This window comes from Manis javanica, chromosome 8, assembly GCF_040802235.1.
Source record: "Manis javanica isolate MJ-LG chromosome 8, MJ_LKY, whole genome shotgun sequence".
In the NCBI taxonomy this organism is placed as follows: Eukaryota; Metazoa; Chordata; class Mammalia; order Pholidota; family Manidae; genus Manis; species Manis javanica.
In genome coordinates, this window is record NC_133163.1 from 38,783,339 (window position 1) to 38,800,880 (window position 17,542).

Genomic DNA, 17,542 nt, shown 5'->3' on the forward strand with positions numbered 1-17,542 from the left:
TCTGAAGCCTGTTGTGAGCAGGCCATGGGGCCTGTTTACTTTGGGTGGAATGATATCCAAAATGAGACTCATTCGGCTCTGGTTTGGGTCCCAGCTTCCCTGGGAGTTAAGGGTCTGGTATGCAGGCTCTTTACTATCTACTGACGCTTTCAGAATCTGTTACACTTCCTTTAAGGTGCTCAACAAGAGGGAATGTTTACCAAGCACACACTACACCAGGCCCTGGGTAGGGACCTAGTGCCATAAAATGACTGAGACCCCATGTCTGCTACCAGGAAGCTCAAAGACATGTAGATACAGTCCATAACACCGGTGTGCTAAGTGCAGGGGAGGGGCACAGTGCGTGTCACTGGGACTAAGCAGGGGCACCTGAGCAGCCTGAGGGCTGGGGCAGCATCTGGGGAAAGATTCTAAAAGGAGCCGGCTCCCTGGCCTTGATGGATGAGGAAGCAGTAGTCAGCCTGGAATGGGGATGGGGATGGGGGTGGGGGTGGGTGGGGTGGGGATCAAAGTGCATGAATAGCTGGTGTGTCAGGTGTGAGGCAGGGTGTAGCTATGGCAATGGGAGACAGTTCCAAGTGCTGAGGCTGCTGAGGGTGCGCCATCACTGTAACACCTATGGCTGCTTCCACAATCCAGAGCTGGCAGGGAAAGCAGAAGGCTAGTTAGGGTGTTTTCTCTCACCTCACCCCCAGGTCACCCACAACAGAGACCTGCAGGGCTTCAGTCTTATTAATACACATAGTCACTCACCAACTGGTGTCTACCATAATTACAGGCCCAGTGTCCGGGCTGAAACAGGTGGCAGCTATGGGGCTTGGCTTGAAAAAAAGACTCCAGAAAGTGCTGGAACCTGTCACATACAATGAAACATCAGCTACAAAAGTGAATCACTCCAGCTAAATTTTTCCCCTATGGAATGAATTTCATCAACCAGAGGAAACCTTCCACATTTAGTGAATCCCCTATACAAAGCAAGGATCTGTATTTGAATTTCTGAAAGGAAGCTAAAGACAATCCCCTCCTACAACTCCATTCTCAGCTGTGCTGTTCAACAGCTAGTCTCACTGATGGCCCCTGCATTTAGACGGGTGCTGCCCAGTGGATTAAGGTTGCCCTGAGTCACTTTGGGGTCCAGGAAGAGTTTCCCCATCCCATCCTGGGCAGTGACTGCAAAGACAACTCTTTCTGTAGTTAAGCCTGGTTAGCATTCCAGTTTCTTTGAAGTCCAGTTTCCCAGACACTGAGCCTGAACACCTGCACAGCTTTCCCTGAGGCCTCAATCCTCTAATGCAAATTCTGCCCTGAGCTGCATGGGAGGAATGTAACGTCATGGAGACAGGTATAATGTCAGTTCTGAAGCCAGGTGGCCCAGCCCTCTGTCCCTTGCTCCTCGCTTTTGCTCCAGATCCCACCAACCACAAATGCATGTCATTAATGCAGGACGAGGAACACCTGGGGAAGTAAAAGTGACTCGGAAATCCCTTTGTCCCATACCTGCCTGCCCAGCGTGAATTATAGGAGGTCAGGGAGCTGGTGCTCACCTAATAACAGAGTTCCTGTGTCACCTGCCTGCTTGGCTCCCGTGACCCGCTGCGACCTGGCCCAAGTCTGCTCAGGGCTGTTCCTGCTCCAGACCAAAGGGGATAACAATATCACCTGAACTGATAGTGGCCATTCATAACAGCAGTGCACATTCCCTAAAGCCCCTCATAAGGACTGCTCTTTTGGGATTTAAACCTGGTGGGAAATTGCATGAAGGAAAGTTCAAGACAGAGCACCCAGGTCAAGGAAACCAATACACCAAGATGGTGCCTGTGACAAGAGGCCATCGCCTGAGGAGGGTGGCTGTAGAGAGAGTAGGACCCAGGGATGGGAGCCCTCGTGGGCACTGTGGTAGACATCTTTGCAGGAGTCTGCTCAGCTCACTGACCTCTTTCTTAGAGAACTGCCCTGATGTGGTCACATGGGTACATGGTGGCATCCTACAAACAGCCAGGTGGACCAAGCTGCCCTGCACCCAATTCACTTTCCCAGAAAACTGGGCCTGAGATGGAGAGGCTGTGAATCAGGCCAGACTGTGTGCAGGAACAGAGGGCACACGACTGAGGGAGCTGAAGCTGCCTCTGCGGTGTGAGCACGTGGAATGCATTAGTGTAATGGAGCAGTGAAAGCGTGGCTGGATGCATGGCCAAGAAGGAAGCAGACCATGAGTGAAGCAGAGACAAGACAGCGGGGAGCTCAAGTGAGCTGAGAATCAAACTACTGGGTTCCCCAGGCCTCTCCAGTTTCAGATCTCCGGAGAGACCAGGCCAATTCCTGCCCCTTGGTTCCATAAGACACCCCCTGAATCTTTATTTTCACTTCTCCCTTTTTTTGTCTAACCTTGGTTAAGTTGTTTTTTTGTTAATTGCTACCAGGAGAATTTTAACTGAAATACACACCAATTCTTAAGGGGTAGGAGGTATCCTTATTTATAAATCTGGATTAAAAACAGCTATAACGTACAGTGATCATGTGAGGATTAAACCAGAAGCAGAGCATCTTGCACAGCACCAGTCCCAGAAAAGAGCTCAACAAACAGAAGCTACTGTTATCAGCATCCCCCACTCAGGGGTAACCCTAACTCCACGACCCTTGGGCCCAGGATTCAAGTCTCTGGTGAAGGCCGGGGGCTCTGGAGCCAGGATGCCTGAGATGCAAAAGCAGCTCCCTTAGTGTTGTATTTATTTTCTCTCTCTCAAAACTGTCATGTGAAAACTAGGGGTAATAAGACAACAGAGTTCACAGATGTGTAAGCATTAAATGATTTAAGCTAAGAATTTTGAACAGTGCCTGGCACACAGGCAGCGTTCAGTGAGTGTTAGCAACTATTATTATTACTATCTTCCTCATCATTACCATCCCCACTGCCACTCCAGCTGCCACGACACTCTGCTTCTGGGGCTTGGGCAGCTCATGGGGCAGCAGCGACCCAGGCAGGGAGCTGCCTGCCGTGGATGCACACATGGTGCCTTGTTCACAGAGCTCTCAGACTGATGAGTAAACAGGAATGAGACCACAGTCCCCCAACCCTTGGCGCCAGACGGGGATCTAGAGGGCTCAAGGAGTCAGCAAGACTCCTAGGCCAGCCTCTGGGGTACAAGGGCATTTCCTGATACCATGTGATTATGGACTTGATCTAGTTAGGAAGACTTCTTCCTGGGAAGTGATTACTAAGCAAGGGGTTACACAACAGGATTTGATAACCAAAACATGTTAACCAAAGTTTCAGTTCCAATAAGTTTTCTAATGTTCTCATATCGATGTAATTCATATTTTCTATTTTAAGAGCTTGATAATCATCATTATTATTATTGCAAAGCAAACATATTATAGCAAGTGAGACTTTTTATAGTAGCTCTTTTCTTCTATAAAGTTGACTCATTCTTATCAACAGATTGAGAAAGATTTTTGTTTAAAGCAAGAATCCATTGTCCCTACAATCTACAGACATAAATCTCAGGGGAAGATGTATTACAGTGAAGATGAAAATTACCTTTTGGAAATAATTCAAAAACTAGAAACATTTAAAGCTAATGACTAATTACCTTTTCCTTTAAGGCTAAGAAACATATCTCGACTTACCCAAATTCTGAGAATTACTTTGGAGTTATTTCTAAATGAATAACACATCAACCCTGTATCAAAAGCCACAGATTACTGTTGATCGGCTGTGGGCAAGGGAGGGAAAATCCCTGGGAACAGACAGCATCGTGTTGAATTTCTCATAGGGGCCCCTTGCTTATGATTTTTCTACAGCGAAATCATCTACAGGGTGAAGAGGGAGTTCAAATCAACAGGAAACAGTTACTGACGTCAAAGAGGTCACAGTGGAAAAACACCCTTGTGAGGAAATCTGATTGCACCATGCCTGAACTGGAAACAACCTGAATTGAACCACATTAAGTATGATTACAAAGTCTTCAAGGAAGAAACAGTGATGGGATCTAAAGGCTTCACTTTTTTTTTTTTTTGACTTGTCATTTTGTGCAAAAGATAATCAGAAGCTAATCCAATCATCTAGCAGCCCTGGGTCAAGCCCAACAGTATGAGGCATCTTGTCTGAGCTCAGAGATTAGTCTTGGGGAAGAGGACGATGTCCTCAATACAACAAGTCCTTAGGAACTCGCATTTCCAATGTAATGGACACAGCTCTTTTCAAAGACCAAGTGTTTTCCTGATAAACTGCATGTGCTATTGCTATCTCTTATAATGAAACTCGACAGAGCTTACTGGCATATATATCAGATAAGGGAAACAACGCGGCCATTTAACTTGCGGTTCAACACACCATGAAGCATCTGGGCCAGAATGTTCTTAAAGCATAAATAAGCAGTGAACACATGAGTAGGGATATAGCAAAGGCAGAACACAGGTCCTCCCTTCCTGGTGGCGCTGCCGTGGACATCTCTGGTCCACACACACCTTGCCCAGAATCCTGGGCTGTGCTGGCTTTGTGTGCTTGGTCTTGTTTTCTACAGACAACCTGACACCTCTGAAAGCAGAGCGCAGATGCTAAGTGGTGCATCTCTAATACCATCAGGTACAGTGTTTGGACCCTGGTAGAGGTTAATAAACCCTGGGGAACTAGTGCTGCAGGAGACCATTTGTGTTTCCTGCTACCATTTAAACTAGAACATTGGAAAATCTGGAACAAACTGCTTGGATTAATCCTATCCATCCATTTCATATGAGGAAAGTGCAAAGAAGTGAAGCACCTTGCCTATAGTTAAAATAGTTTTGGAAGAGTTCAAGAAGAGTAGCAGATCTACTTGGTGCCATATCACTTCCCTGTACTTATAAAGCTCTGGGTTTTCTCTGTTTATAGAAGTAATTACATGTTCATAGTTCAAATGTGATATAAAGGAAATACATGAAAAATTGAGGAAAAAAATAAAATGAAAATAAAATTTCTTATAATTCTGACACCCAGAGATAGAAGTCCAAATGCTGGGAGAAATAAAATTATTAATGGCTTGAAGCATCCAAAGACTGGAGATTTCAAGGCAACTAAGAAATTTACAAGATAGTTTTAACTAGAATTTATTTTTGCCTTATGTCCTACTTACACTAAACACTCTATAGCATGGTTAAATAGGAGAAAAAGAGAAAATTAAAAACATGCCCTTTTTCACTTATATTACAGAACATTTCTGATATGCTTAGTCATTAAAACCATGATTTTTTTTAAACAGTTGCATACTACTCTGAATGCCATTTCTATGAAGTCCTTCAATGAGCTGGAGTTCTGATCAAGCTAACGGAAATAAGAGGACATGGTATTAATAATCTAGTCACTATACTATGATAAAGACCATTTTTATTCGCCCAGAAAAACAGGCATCTCAGAGCACATTACTGCTAAGTTGGCATGGTGTTTTGATTCAAAATTTAGATTCACAAATAAGATATGTAGGTGATTATTCACTTTTTTACAAAGATTTAGTCACTTAAAAGTGTGTACAATAGGATTCCTTTAAATCATTACTTCACATGGTAAAATCCTCTTTGTAAATATGGTTTAAGCACCAAATAGGAGTAGACCTAGTGAAGGTATATTTATGGATTTAGTTTGTATAGGGCTATAGAATAAAGAGGAAAAATGCCATTTCACTTCTTTCAATCACTTTTCATGACGAGTTCCTAAACTTTGCAAGATTTCATCTCTCCCTCTAATTAATGAACGAACTAGACATTTCTACCTCACGGGTGGAGATTCTGGGTTACAGTTGCCTGAGTTAACATTTTTCCCAGTTAGAGAAGTACAAATCTAGTGAAGAATATTCCATATCTGCCTTGAGATGATGCCTGGGAATCCACGGGCCAAGAGTCCGTCCCTTCCTCTGCTTTACAGTGTCACTGCACTTGAAGTTTCCACCTGGAATGTGCATTCCACATGCTATTTTGAGTTCGATTCTTCCAGTGCAGCCACAACATGTTCTTCTCTGGCCCTCTGGCTGGTGAACGAGACGTGTTCAAGTAAACGACTCTTCCACCATCTCTTCCCAAACCCTTCCTACATTATGGGTGAAATACTGATCTCCACTGTCCATTGGAAGAAATGCAATGTGGGACAAGAGATGCAGAGCTTATTCCAAAGGTAGGGAAACCAAAGTAAAGGGGCACAGTCTAATAGGATGAGGGACAAAGCAATCAGAAATAGGTTAAAAGGTTTTTCCAGAGAAGAGAACATTGTGTTAACCTTATAGGGAAACTTCAGTTGGATTAACGTTCAGATAAGAGTAGCTTTATTAAACCCCATCCTTTAAACACCAAGAATGAGAGCAGGGACTCAGGTGGTGACCCCGACAGCCTCAGCTCACCCCAGCCACAGCAGGAAGCTCTGAGTCCTTTGGTGAATGGACTTCATCTATGAGTTCTCTTCCTATATAACCACTTCCTTTTGATACTTCTTTCTGACTTTTTTCTACCCTTCTCCATTCTGTCTTAGAAATCCTCTTTTTAGTCTCTTCCCTTCTCCTTATAAACACCTACTGAAAAAATTGTAATTACAGTTTTTACTAAGCCAAGAGGACAATGATGACACTGAACTCTACTCTCCCACCAGAACTATGTTTCTGAGCAACAAACATCTTACCACCAAATTTCCTGTAAAGTGAATTAATCATATTCCATTCCTCAGGCTCCCATCTGGCCATGCCTTGCCATTCTTACCCTAAAAGACCTATGGGTTCCTAGGGTTTCCTTGACTCAACTCCTGTGACTGCTGCCTTGGGGCAGGCAGTCCAAGAGGCCACTGGTTCAGCATCCTTCCCAGGCCTGCTACCGCGCCTCCACCCCTCCCACCACCCCGTCTCCTTCTGCAGACAGCCCCAGATAACGCTGCCTCAAGTGCAAAACGCATGCTGCACCCTGACTTATAATCCTTGGCCAGCTCCTTCTGCCTCCACAGTGGAGTCTAAGCTCCTTAGCAAAGAACATCAGCCCCACTGTGACTGCTTCTTCATCACTAGCTACCTTTCCTCTCCTACAATCCTGCTACATAAAGTTAATTGAGGATTTCTGGGCACATCATGCATTTGAATCCTTTGTGCCTTTGCACTGCTGTTACCTCCATCTGGGATGCTCCCATTCATCCTCAAAACACAGCTCAGACAGCCCCTCTTCTGGAAACCTTTCCAAATTCCCAAGTATGGCTTTCTTCTATCACACATGTTATCACTGTGTTTAGGATGATCCTTGACTGAGATCAACTAGAGGGCAGGTCCACATTTTGTTCTTCCATGTCTTGAGTCCCTGGCACTTACTGTGTGCTCAGTAAACATCTACTGAATTGACTGAAAAAATCAAGACAGAAACAATATTATCATTTAACATAGAAAAAGCCAGTATCTCTAGTGGCTAGGACCTACTTTCAATACTCAGAGACCACTCAGTTTTGATGATAGCATCCAAGGTTTCTGCATTTTTAAGTTGAAATGACATTCCATGTAGAAAAATCAAAAGAATGAAAATATCAAGTTTGCTTTCCCCAAAGCACCCTTATATTGCTACCACCATTTTTTCATGCTGGCTGAGAAATGTTTCTTAAAGCTTTGATTACCTCTATTTGTAGAATCCAGTCATGCCTATCACACATGGGTTGGGAATCTGACTCACAGACAGGCACCCCTTTAAGTTCAGGGCGGAGATCATGAGTTTCATAAAATTGCCACTGATTCAACACCTTGATGGTAAAGTAGAATTACCATCATTAAATGCCAAAATGAGGGAAGCTACACTATTCTAGTTGCTTGCTTTTAAACATCACCCATTTTAAATACATGCTCACTGAGCTACCCTTTGGCCCCTTACACGGTCCGGCCCTGGTAAGTCTGCCTTATTGCAGTAGGCTTCACCGTTCAGACCTGCTGGCCACAAGCTAACCCTTGCTCACATGCAGCAGCTCCTGTACACTCCCAGTCTCCTCCCAGCCCAGGACTCCAGTCCCTACAAATGCCTCAGTGAAGCCACTGATGGCTATTAGGCACTCCCAGATGAGAACTTTGTCTACAAACTCAGAAAGAAAACAAAGCTCATAATTTTATAAGGAATATTTGACACAGTTTTTGCTTTGGGCCCTGTACAAAGTACAATGATCTAGTAGCCTACTTACCTTCTCATATCTAGGTCAGACCACCTGACATTCAGGTACGACAGTGGTCTCAACAGGACATCTGACAATGCCTGGAGACATTTTTGGTTGTCACAGCTTGGGAGGCGCTCTGGCACGCAGTTAGTGGAGGCCGGGTGTGCTGCTAAACCTACAATGCATGGGATGGGCCTCCATAACAAGGAGTTACCCTGCCCAAAATGTGAGTAGTGGGAAAATGACACACACTGTGCCAGTAAGTGAATTTTTTACTGGAGAAGTTGAAAATTTGTCAGCCATCTGATTATTAAAATGATTTGACCTATTGGTGCAGATCAAGGTGGTGAGGATAAAGTTCCGAGTAAGGTGGAAGGGGAATTCCTGCCTCAGATCTGTCCTGAAGCCCAAGCATGGAGAGACAGGTCAAACTGATTAGCAGGTCCTCAGTGCTACAGGTTCCAGAAGTGAAAGTAACCAGCCGCTTGATCAGGTCTACCATACTTGTTTCCTACTCTGTGGGCTCAGTGTAGCTCACTGCAGGCTGCCTCTCACCACTGGGAGAGGGAGTCTAACTGAAGTCCTGGGCATGCTGTAGGCACCGGCTACAAGGCACCTAGTTCCTGCTTTACAAGGAGACCGCAGCTCAGTGCTCCCTGGAGTGAGGACGTGAGGGGGGGGGGGGAGGAAGCACAAGGAAGCCTGCAAAGGCCCTTCCTGTGGTCTGCTGCACAGAAAGAACCATGTATGGGAGGCAGAGGAGGCACTGAACTGGAAGTTCTTCTTTTGTTTTGGTTGGGAATTATATATGACATCATTTTAATGTTTAAAATATCATACAACGTAAGAATGGAATTAAAAGACTCTGGGAAGCATTCTAAGACTCCCTTCATAACACCTAAGTGATAAATCATTACAGACTGTCCTAAAGTGAGTAGGAGTGAGCTTGAAATACAGTGGGTTCTTTTGCTGTACAAATAAACTCAAAGCTGGATGCCTTGCACAGAAAGGACACAGGAAGCCCCTGGGTGGCCCCGAAGGGAAGACAGAGCATGCCAAAGCTCTCGAGTAGAGCTGGGAGGGTCTGCTGATGCGTCCATGCCAGGGTATTAGAAGACAACAGAAGGCAGGAAGGGGAACCCTACAGAAGAGTGGTGAATCTTGATGGCACATAGGTTAATATGGGTGGGGTGGGTGGGGGGAATGGTGTCTCTGCAGCCTTCTATGGGGCTGTCAGCAAAGAGACTGGCCTGACAGGATGAGAAAGAAAAACTGTACAAATAGCAATGGTGAGCAAGGGAAGCAAGCTGGGCTGATGCACTTCTTATTATGCCTCCTGCTTTGGACCCTTAAGTCTAGCAGTGCTACAGATCCCATCACTAAGAAGAGGCAGTTCCAGTGGCTTGAGCTATTCCTCACCCAGGAATCTCCATCAGGTCCTAATTCACTGCACCCCATGGAAAAATAAGGGTGTGCTTCACATACAAATGTAGCTTCTAGACGAGTCTCCTAGCCTCTCCTCTAAGTCAGTGGCTACTCTGAGCCTGTCGTACATGGAAATCCCAGAACTGCTTCCATGGCCAGTCCACCATGGAGGGTCAACAGCTGATCCTGCATTAGGAACAGCCTGTTCAGGCCAGTGAACACCCCAGGACAATACCAGCTCCATGAGGGTAGGGAGTCCTCTCTGTTTTGTCCCCTGCTGCATCCTCAGGGCTTAGAGCCTAGCCTGACACCTCGAAGGCACTCTGTGTTCATTTGCTGAATGAATGAACACCTTCTAACTTCACCTGCCCAGTGGGCAATTCTCTACCTCCCCAAGGGCTATGTTTATGCTGAGAGGCAGGGCTGGTTCTGCAGTGAGAGGCACCAGATAATTCTGGGCCTAGACGAGTTGGACACAGCTGGACTCTTACCAGTGATGGAGTAATTATGGAAAACTCAAGTATTTCAGTACTGGACTATATTACAGCCTATAGTTTCCACCAGAGCAGTCAGATTTTACATGGCACGACTCTGTCTTCAGAGTGGAATGGACCCATGCCACCATGCACAGGAGCGGCCTCAGGCCCTGGCTCGAACATCCCAGTCCCAGCAAGAGTCAGCCCAACCTCCTGGGAAAAAGGTTGCGGGCTATCCCGTGGTGCTCCTTAAAGCTCAGATGGGAGGTGACTTGTTGGTCTTGGAGCCATTCTGGCTGCACCTCTGGTGCCCTAGCACATTGGTAAGGTTTTTACCCAGAATTCAGTGTTCATTTTCAACTGTCTTTCCTTTTGTGGTTTAATAACTGCATTTGCTCCCTGCTACCTACCGTACACTGATGTTCATGTGTATTAACTACTTCCTAACTAAACTGAGGAGTAAAAAGAATATTTCTTTTGTTAGCACGCTGTCAGTGTGATCCCAGATTGATGGACTTTCCACTAAACAGTCTGGCAGAAAGCCCATCACAGTCTCATCCCTGGAGCCAGGACTGGCACCTCAAGCCCCGGGCCTCAATGCAGGGCCCTGTTGAGGCCGGAGTACCTACAGTTTAGCTGATTCCCCAGGGTCCCAGTCAAAGTCAGGGAAAACTGCAACTAAGCACTCATGACCTCAAAGCTTCACTGGTCACCGGGGACACAGGGCCATGTCTGACCCAGACAAGTCTTGGATACATACAAGGAATTTATGCACAATCCTTGAGCCCTCTTACCAAATGCAGAGGTAGCGGGTCTACACAATCCTTTAGGTCATCAACGATGATGGTGGTTATTGACAAGGCCAGTTACAACTGAACCACCTCAAATTGAGAAACACACCAACACTCTCAAACCCCTTTGTCATGTCAAGTGGCCTGGCAGTGCTACCCAAACAGAATGCACCAAAGGAACACGTGAGCTCCAGGGTCTCCTACACCCCATTCATTTTCATGGCCCTAAGCGTTTAGCCACAGAAAGTCCAAAAGCCTGGAAGCCAGGGAGGACAGAAGCAAAGGTCCCAATTAACTGCCCCTCAGATATCCAGCGCCCAGAGCAGGCCTATGTGTGTTTTGTCCCCAGCTGGAACACTATTAATAAGTTGGGAACACGCCTGACTGGGAAACACCACGTTCTGGCTCATTTTCTATTTTGGTCTCAGCCAAAGGCAAACTACAACAAGTGACCCATGAGCAAATTGTATTTGTGGCAGTCATTGCTCAGGGAAAGGAAGAAACCTAGTTCCAAACAGATGAGGAAATATCCTTAGATACTTCATTAAAGGCCACAATACTATATATTGTGAAAAATTGCCTTTATTCCTGCCTAATGACACTATTCTTGGCTGTACACATTCCAGAGAGCAGACATTTCTATTCATGATCCAAAGGAAATGGCACAGATCGCTGAGCTGGGTGACCTGGTTAACAGTCCATGGTCTGATTCTTCCTTGCTTTGTGATCTGGGACGAGTTATTTAATCTCTGTGGACTCGGTTTCCGATTTAAAATGAGGATAATGTACCTACACCATCCTGGATTGTTTTGGGTATTCAGTGAGCTATTCACTCTGCAGATATTTATGGAATCAACATGTACATTTACATAGACTTAGGTAGTGAACAGAAGCACCCGGTCCACACACTAAGGTCTTGATGGACAGTAGCTGCTGCTGTGACTTCATTCTTCACCCAGCCCTTCTGCAAGGCTGGACCATTTCGGCTCCAGGAGTTGACCAGCTGTCCTAAACTATTAACGGAGGTCTCGGCAAAAGCCTCATCCCTCCCCACTTCTTTGGCTGCACATCCCCCTCTGTCCACCTTGCCCACTGTCACAGGGCCTCTTCCCCTTGTCTGGGATGTCACCGTGATTCAGGCCACAAAGGGTAATGCCACTCCAGGGCTCAGGTTTGCCTTCTCCTGCCCTAGGTCAGCTGCTGGCAGCAGCTCAGCTGACACTTGGGGCCAGCAGCCCCTGCCAGCTACTCACCAAACACTCAGGAAAGGGACAGAGAGTGGCAGGGCTGGACCAGTGAGGCTGGCCAGGGCTGCAAGGTGCCCACCTGCCCCCAACACAAACCCAGCCAGAGAGCCACTCTTTGCAGGTGTTTCCACCACCAAGTCTGTGAAGGAGGAACACAGATTTAGCTGGAGGTGCTTACCTGGAAAAAATTATAGGAAGAGGACCTTCTAAAGACAAGGGGGCCATTAGCTAAGCCCAAAGGAGAACTTGGAGCTCTCATACTGAAGGTGGGAGTGTAGTCACCTGCCTGATGGAGTTCTTAAATATTCATTCCAAGGCCCCATGACTGTCTTGCTGTCTGTCTGTCTGTCTATCTCTCCCTCTCTCACACCTACCCCTCACACACTCCTTTGCTAATATTTAATATAACAGCAATGAAGAAAATAATACAGAGAAAATGTTCTCTTGCACTCAGACAGCCAGGTAATTTTCATAATACATTTTAAGTGTGATTTAAGTAAACTGAAATCATTTTGCATCAGTGGTATAAGCTGACAGCATTTAGTTTGAAAGATTCCCAGATATCTTAACCTTTGAAAATAGGATTTCTGCTTTGCTGGCCAACATTTGAGGAGTGACTCCTTATAGAAAGCTACACCCCTGCCAGGATTCCAGACACAATGCTTTGCAGAGGACCCTTGCAGTCTGACACCCCAAGGACACCCCATTAGTAGCCCAGATGTCCTGAGGAAACAACCCACAGAAGAGTGGGTGGGAGGTGAGAACAGGGGCTCTATCCCTGTAAAGGGAGGCTCTGTGCCTTCTGTGGCCCACCTGCGTGCAGCAGGTTGCAAACACAGACTCGAGCATTCACCAAAGAATGGTCCATCCCTAGCCACAGCTCATCCCTGCCTTGGGCTGGGGGCCTGCAGACAACAGGAAGTTCTGGGGCACCAGGCACAGCGTGTTTTATATTTTCCAAATGGAAACTTTTGCTTCAATAAACTGGGTCTCTGAACAAAGACTCAAGCATCTGACCGGTATTTACTTTGCCACGCCCCCTCCTGCTACTGCTCCAGCTTTGTTCTTCCCTCTGCCAGGCACTCAGCTGCGGGCTCCAGGAGGAGAGCCAGTGTGGAGAGGCCCTGGGAGCTGTGGGGAGACCTGGACCCAGGCCACGAGTGCCAGGAGCCTCAGCTGCTGACACACAGTCACTGATTAAGAAAGGCATGTGGAGCGAATCTAACCTGACAGGGTGGGGAAGGCAGTGCTCACGGGGCCTGCACCCCCCACCTGGGCCTCCCCTGCTTAACACCGCCTAGCTTCTCCAACTGCTGTTAAATACAGTGCCATTACCAAAATAAAATAATAGAAAAAAGTAAAAAAATGTGTCCATAATTTCACTACTTTCACACTGGCACTGGTAGCTTATGTAACTTCCTTCTAGTCTCTTAATGGAGGACGGGCTGGGTTTGCCAATTCACTGTCTTGGGCCAAACCTGATGCCACTGAATCATCACAAATTCTGTATTATTTCCTGGGCTCTAACCTCCTAGTTCCACCATTTACTGCACTGGATTTTGGGCAATGACTTAACTCCTCAGCGCTTGACAAAATGAAGATAATGATCAGACTCATCTTACAGGCTGTTTTAAGAATTGCACGCCATAAATAACACATGTTAGGTGCTTATGGCAGTGTCTGATACATAATCATGTCACTGCTCGATCTTCAGTTATCTCTCCACTGGTTGAGAATCTTCATCAAATCATATATTAAGTAAATTTGTAGTGCTGAATGTTCAAGTCGTTTTCAATATTTTCTTATTATAATATGCTGAAAATTAAACATCTTTATGTATAATATTTATTTTATTCTCTATGTTATTTTCTTAGGCTAGATTATTAGAAATAAGATCAAGAGATCCAAGAATAGAAACATTTTTATGAGTCTTGATCCAGACTATCACATTCTATCACAAAGCATCAGGATTTACAATGCTTTGAGAAATGTATGGGGATGTCAATTACATACTAGCAAGTAACATGTATTATTATGAAAATAATTTATGAGCTCATGATCCTATGTGACAACTGATAAATTATCTAATATTTGAAATTTGCTTATCTTTTTATTTTTGCCAGAAACAAAAGGGGCCCCAAATTCCTGCTTTTTGGCTGTTCACTATACCCTCTGTGTTCTGTATGGGTCTATGCTGGCCACTGGGAGGCCCCAGGATATTTTTCTTTGGTGTGACGAAGGAGGTGGTCATCACATCAGTGAAACTATTCACTTCTGAGTTGTGGAGCATGTATAAAAAGCATTTCTGCATTCTCTCCTGCAGTCTGCATATCAATCCTGCTTTCATTTTAACCAAGAGAACTTTAAAACTCAAGGAATTTTAAGGTAGGCTCTTTAGACAGAGGAAAACAGAGCTGGAAGAACTCAGGTCTTCTGCTCCCAAGGGAAATGCTGTTTCCCCATTGGCAGGTTGGAGGGGAGTGGGGCAGATAGGAGGCATTTGAGTGGATGCTGAATCGACAACCTAACTGTGGTAAACGACATGGGGGCTGAGGTGTCATGGCACAGAGCCCAGGTTCCAGGGTCATGCTGACCCAGAGATGAACCCTGGCTTCCTCACTTACAGTCTAAGGAACACTCAGCAAATTACTTACTCCCTGTCTCTGGGCTTCAGAGACAACTCACTGCACAGGGCTGCCCATGAGAACAGTGCTGATTTGACAAGGGTCTTCACAATGAAATGATACTTTGCAGATAGCTGCAGAGCGACTCTGACACCTCACCCATGCGCACTGCTAAATGTCAGCTGTTACAGTGCAGTGTAACACACTGATCATCTCAGAGGCCACGGCCCGCCAAACTGAGTAGCTACAAATCAGTAACCTACCTGATATAATTTCTCATAGTAACTAACACTTTCTATTCTTTATAGTGAAGTGAATGGGGATAGTCGCAGAGGATTTCTTACAGATGCACAGTAAATGCCATACACGTGATGGAGTCTGACACCTTGCACACCTGAGAGAAGGCATAAATTACAGCAAAATGAAAATTACATCTCTCTGTTTTAGCATGAGAAAGACCTGATTCTTTAAAGTTGGTTCCCACCACTTTGTTTATCATCTAAGCTTGAGGCAGGGGAAAATCTGCTTTATCCTTTGCTCTGGTGACATCTACTGCAAAGCCAATTCTGAACCCCAGCGTCAGTTTCTTCTCTGCTGGAGAAATGAAAATCACCTTGCAGGAATGACTGCCACCTTGTGGCTGTACACATGAAACTATCACTAGAAAAAAAGCCTGCCAAGGCTAATAAAATAGTAAAGGCTTCCTCTGCATCACGCTGGTAATCCTATATGTTCACTAATATTTTAGCATATTGTATAATACATATTTTCTTGGAAATTTCTTTGCTGTGTATACTATTTTCACTTGACTCCCAATCTGCTCCAGGATACTTTCTTGTTCTAGTTTACCTTAACAGTCTAATTGTTGGTGAGACCACAGACTGCTTCTACAGAACCACAGTGATTTCCTTCTGTAGGTGAAAGTCCCCTGGAGGTGGGTGTGAGGCACTTCTTTATTTGCTCACTAGAATAGCCTGAACGACAGCCGCTGCATGACCAGCCTAGGTTCCCTAAGTGCTTGTCAATGGTCTGACTCAAAGGTTATCGCTGGTTAACATCAGCTGACTTAACATCACAGAGAACCATCTGCTCTTTGGCTCAGGCCCTGGGAAGATGATGAGTGTAGCTCTGCTCAGCTGTTTGATTCATGCTGTAAACAGAAGGTTCGAGATTGAAATGTAGTAGATGACTGGTACCATCCTTCCCCACAAGGGAGTTTTCAAGCTTGATCCGTCACCCACTCTTGTCCAAGAAAACATATGGATGAGGGGCCTCAGGGCAAGGAAGGGTTTTGTAGGCCAAGCTCCGAACACAGGATACAGCCTGCAGAGGATACTCAGGCAGCCATGCTAGACTGGCAGAACTGGAGCTCTCACTAGGCCATGGGCCCCCGAGGTGGAAACAGAGAGTCAGGGGCACATGGGAGGGGCAGCTCGGGCTCCAGAGCTGTCTGCAGAAGCCACAGACCCTGAGGTGAGGTGGATGTGGCCTCAGGGAGCCCAGACAATGAGGGGAAGGAGGAAGGAGTGCCGGAGGAATCGTGGCCTAAGAAGCTATTGCTGATTCCCAGCTCCTCTGATGTGCTTGGACAGTATGCAAGTGCACGCTGTGTACCCCCTGAAGTACCCTCCTGTCACCTCGCTTCCAGTCTTCTCTGCCTCACCCGTTCTCCAGGCCACACATGTGTCCTTTCCAACACAGATTTGAACATTAAGTGACCCTTACATATGTGTGAATGATCTGCCTCACTCACAGTCAGAGAAATGCAAATCAGAACTCCAAAGAAAACATTTTTAAATTTCTCCAATCAACAAAATGATAGCTAGGGTGGTGTAATGGGAGGGTAGGGGAAATACACATCTTCACACATGGTTTGGGAGAATGAGTTTAGAAATAGAGTCAGCAAGTGGTAAGAGTCTGGGCTCTGTAGTCAGATCACCTACTGTCAAAACTTTTGCCATGTGGAGCTAAAATGCTTTGTGCCTCACTTTCCTCATCTGGAAAATGGGAGTAATACCAACACAACTTACTTCATAAGGTTCCTGAGAGAATTAAATGAGATGCTACACTTTTAAAGCACTTAGAACAGTGCCTGGTACTCGGTGATAAGCTGTGTAGCTGTCTTCAGCCACTATGGGGGAGAATGCCAGTTGGACCCAGTCAAAACTTTAAATACATACACTTCTGACCAAACCATACTGCTTCTGATAGTGTGTCATATAGAAATAACAGCACAATATGTAAAGATAACAGTACAAGGGGACTCTGCAACACTGATCAAAGTAAGAGTCTAGGTACAACTTAAATATTTAGAAAGAGGAAACAAAGAAATTGCATCATGTCCTTAAAATGGAATTCTTTGCAGCCATTAAAAAATAAGGCAGCTAGGCATGTACAAATATGAAACAACCTCCAAGATATATTACTACATTTTTATAGAAAAGTAAGGTATAGAATGATAAGCAAAATATACTATCATTTTTGTTTTTTTTAAAAACAAATATGGCTGCATATATGTGTGCATCGGTGGATGCTTTCACATGCAAAAACTTCATTCAAAGGCTACACATAAAATTAGTAATAATTGTTTCTTTCAAAGAGAAAGGATATGGTTTTATCTATGTTGCCCCAGCTTAGCTGGTAGTCTCCCTAGAAAGGCCTTGCTGCATCCCTAAGCCCAGCGGGCTCCTACCACATCCTCTAGGGCCCTGATGATAACAGGGAAGGACATGCCCCAAATGCTTTTCCACAGAATGTTCAAGACAACAGAAGCCCAGTTCTAAGCCCAGAGCTGAATGGGCAGCAGAGGGCCTGGTCCCAGGGGATGAGTCAAAGCTGGTGGGAGCCA

General features: G+C 45.4%; 1 protein-coding gene across 3 annotated transcripts in view; it reads right to left on the reverse strand.

Moving 5' to 3' along the window:
• PRKCH (protein kinase C eta) overlaps nucleotides 1-17,542 on the reverse strand; it is a 204,874-nt gene that overhangs the window by 66,658 nt on the left and 120,674 nt on the right. The gene's annotated exons all lie outside the window — the stretch shown is intronic.